Source organism: Trachypithecus francoisi, unplaced genomic scaffold (genome assembly GCF_009764315.1).
Source record: "Trachypithecus francoisi isolate TF-2019V2 unplaced genomic scaffold, Tfra_2.0 Lachesis_group6, whole genome shotgun sequence".
Taxonomy (NCBI): Eukaryota; Metazoa; Chordata; class Mammalia; order Primates; family Cercopithecidae; genus Trachypithecus; species Trachypithecus francoisi.
The window spans coordinates 5,284,200-5,288,546 of NW_022681471.1; the positions used below are offsets into that span (position 1 = coordinate 5,284,200).

The 4,347-nt window shown below is 37.0% G+C and overlaps 1 pseudogene; it reads right to left on the minus strand.

Moving 5' to 3' along the window:
- Nucleotides 1-1,066: 1,066 nt before the first annotated feature.
- Nucleotides 1,067-1,659, minus strand: LOC117078414 (annotated as a pseudogene).
- Between the last annotated feature and the right edge of the window lie 2,688 nt (nt 1,660-4,347).

The following is a 4,347-nucleotide window of genomic DNA, read 5'->3' on the forward strand; positions in this document are numbered from 1 at the left end:
TACAATCATATGCAACATTTCTACTGTGAACTCTTGGTTTTCTCTTTTAACTGTCTCTTGATATGATATGTTGGCAACGACAAACTCTACTGGGCTTGTTATGGTCTCAACCTTTTGTTTAATCTTTCTGTTATTTTCATCATATCCAGATGTATCATTTGACTCTGGCTCATGATATGGATCAGTTAACATTCATGAATTACAGCAAAGCCTAGGGCACATATTCTTGTTTATTGGCTAATTTGTTAATACATTCGTGAATTCCTGCACATTCAGTTTCATTTTACAGATGTTTTACAAATCATTTAATGATTATCTTCCTTTACACTGTAAAGGTAATGATGAGAGAACCCAATTACTATCTTGAATTAAACCCTAGAAATTTCCTCCCCAGTAAGATCCTTCCCCCAACTTGGCTATTACAAGTAATTGCAATACTGTTCTTCTAATAATTCAGTCCAAACTCCTGGGAGGCATTCGTATTTTATTTCATTCATTCTTTAGTATCTCACATCTAATTCATCAGCTAATTTTATTGTCTCTGGCTTCAAATCATGTACATAATATGGCCCCTTATCATCATCTCCACTGTTACCAGCCTAGACCAAGACACTATCCTCTCTTTCTTGGATTATTGCAATAGCATCTCTAATGTCACCCTGCTTCTGTACTTAACTCTCTCCAATGTCTATTCTCAGCATATTAGCTAGGTGATCTTTTACAAATAAACATATGTTCATGTAATTCTTCTGCTCAGATTTCTCTTTTGGCTACCCATCTCAATAAAATAACCAAAGTTTTTATAATAGCTTTTAAGGCCCTTAGAATTTTGCCATAAATTTTTCATTGTCCATATCCCTTACAGCTTTCCACTTCATCCCCACTCAGCATAAGACACTATAGCCTTCTTGCTATTTATTGAAATGACCAGTCAAACCTTTGTCTCGAGACAGCATTTGGTGTTCCCTCTGTTAAAAACACTCTTCCTCCCTTAGATATTATTCAAATTGTTGACTCTCTCACATTCTCTAAGTCATTGCCCAAATATTTTTTACTTAAGAAGGCATTACTGACTAACTTTAAAACACACTTTCAGGCAAGCAAAGTAACAGTGTAAACCCTCATCACTGCTAATAAGTTCATTGGAAAATGTGAGGCCAGGCATCAGTCCTCGTTTCTTGAGCCAGAATATCAGTGCAAAAGAACCAGAAAAGCAGGTGCTTTCCACTAGGGCAAACGCTGCAACACGTTCTCCATGGGTAACGTCTTTGTTCCCAATTCAATACAAGACCCAAACTGCCTTCTTCTTGACACAGGCATTGTTTCAATGGCATTGAAGAGAAATTCCCTTTCTTTGTTATCTTTAATGTGTGTCAATAAGGAGATTATGTCGGAATGTATGTTTTCTATAGCAATTTGGAAGCCATAGAAGCAGAAGGTTTCTGTAATCTGAATTTCTTGAACAAATTGTTCCACCAAGTTTTCATCTACTATCCCATCACATGCTGCAAAGAAAGCCAGAATATAGGATATAAAATATCTTTCCTCAGGCTTCAGGGCTTCCCAGTGCCAAATGTCCTTGGACAGGTCCACTTCCTGGGCCATCCAGAAAGAAACCTCTACTTTCTTATACGTTTTCCAAATACCACGACAGACCATCAGAGCAGATAGTAAAGTAAGTAATTATCAATGCTGCTAGGATAGAACAGGAGTTCCTCACTGATGACTTGCCAGTGAACCTCATTAGGATGAACTGCACTTTAATGAAGTAATACATTGAGTTTGTGGCCAACAGACTTATGCTGGAACTGGGTTTTTAAGACTTAATGGAGAAAATTTCACTGGAAGGAAAGATTAAGTTCTTTGAGAAGAGAGTAGGTGAGTATCAAAAGATGGCAATGATATCAAGTGCAATAGATAATTCTTTTACTTTGGATGCCGACTTCTAAATAAGCTTAATATATGATGTTATTTTGCTGATTTTTTTTCCCTCTAATCAAAAAGAAAACAACTAAAGTATATCAACTAGCTACACCATCAATTGTCCATAGTGTTCATTAACAGCATCTTTAAAACTGTATAGCTACCTCACAATCAATACTGTTGATTTATAATGCTAGTGGTATCACCTAGAAAGAGAAATTTTAAGACAAAAGCCACTCAAATTCTTATAAAAGAGCTTGTCCGTTTTTTGCTTGCGTGGGATCGCAGTTGACAGTGGTAGTCTTGACTTTAAAGTGAGTGGCAACCCTCTAGTGAGCTTAGCCCAGTAGGATTAAACATTCACATCCTAGCACAGTCAGTTGAAAGATGCAGCCCACTGCTACAAACAGATTTTGAAGTTTACTTAACTAATTTGTATATGAAATTTTGGCTTTACAACCACAAATATTGTTTGTACTGTTAAGGTACTAGCCTAATTTATTTGGTTTCTACACCAAATACAAAGTATTCTATTGACCACCAAGGGGAATTAATTTGAAATTTACTAACTAACTAAAGTAATTAAACTCGTGTAGACTAAGCATATAGTTTCCAAGTTTTATTTTCTTTAATGAATTGAAATACTGTTTATTCAACTTTAAAATCAATCCTGTGTATACTTAGGTATTATTTGGTTGGTACCACGTAAAAGACAGGTTGTTATTTATACTGTAGTCTAGGTAGAGTGTCATGAGGATCTGTGTCCCACATGAGATAGAGTACTATGGGATAAGAGTTGGATAAAAGATAAAGGGGTATCTTTCAGGGCAAGAAGATTCTAACTTAAATCATTAGAAATGTAGGCATGTTCGGCTGGGCACAGTGGCTCACGCCTGTAATCCCAGCACTTTGGGAGGCCGAGGCGGGTGGATCACGAGGTCAGGAGATCGAGATCATCCTGGCTAACATGGTGAAACCCCGTCTCTACTAAAAATATAAAAAATTAGCAGGGAGTGGTGGTGGGCACCTGTAGGAGCTTGCAGTGAGCCGAGATTGAGCCACTGTACTCCAGCCTGGGTGACAGAGTGAGACCCTGTATAAAAAAAAAAGAAAGAAAGAAAAAAATGGAAATTTAGTCATGTTCTGGGTCTTAATATGTGTGAGGGTCCGTATCATTTTATTTCTCACATTTTATTTTCCCCGACTTCTAGTTCATATGAAAAAACCCTTGAAGTGTGTTTTATACGTGGGAGCTAAGGTGGTATTGTAAATTTTCAAGTCATCCTTGAACGAAATGAACCATCTAAGATCTTGCGTCTGTTAAATGGTAAAATCAGAACTGAAGTTGTATCTTCTAAAGGTTGTTTTTTCTTGTTTTGTTTAATTTATGTGTAAGTAGGTACTATTGAGTTAGTTCATTTATATTTACTACATCATTTTTAGAAAATATTTTTATTATTTATTTCTTTTTAGATTTTACCTGTAGTTTATACTTTGAAATACTCATCAGGTAGTGTGTTATAATTCTAGCATTTGTCTAAACGTGAGCATCATGTGGTGGAGTCGTGAGCTTCAGTAGGTTAGTCTACAAGTTATTAATACATTTTCCATCCAAATATTAATTTCAAAAGGAAGTATAAACTAATATATTCTTAAGAGGTCTAATTTGAATTAATCTGGCTTTATGTTGGGAAAAAAATGCTGAGACATTGCATGAAAGAATTAAATTTTGGCCACCTTTGTTAATTGATTGTATTGTATACCGGTTGTTTGACATTTGACCTGTTCCATTGTCAGTTTTCTTCGTTATTGATGTTGTAGTCAATTTTACAATTCCCATGAGACTTTTTTTTTCCTTGAAGATGGTGTCTTGCTCTGTCACCCAGGCTGGAGTGCAGTGGAGTGATCTTGGCTCACTGCAACCTCCGCTTCCCAGGTTCAAGCAATTCTCCTGCCTCAGCCTCCCGAGTAGCTGGGACTACAGGTGTACACCACCATGCCCGGCTAACGTTTTGTATTTGAGTAGAGACGGGGTTTCACCATGTGACCCAGGCTGGTCTCCAGCTCCTGAGCTCAGGCAATCTGCCCGTCTCGGCCTCCCAAAGTGCTAGGATTACAGATGTGATCCACCGTGCCCAGCCTTCTATTTTTTAATTGTTAAAGTTAATAAAACCAAATTATATGGTCAAAAATAAAAAAATAAAAAATACAACGCACCCACTCTCACCAACATCCTTCCCATGTCCCCAAACAAAAACACACACCTACCACTTCTCTCTCTCTTCCGTCCTTCATTTTGCTCCTTGAAGCACATCATTATACATACACTGTACACACACCTGTTTTACCTATTCATTGCATATATTTTTCTGAACACCCTTACTAGAATATAAGCTCCACAAAGGTAAGTTGCACTTATTTTCT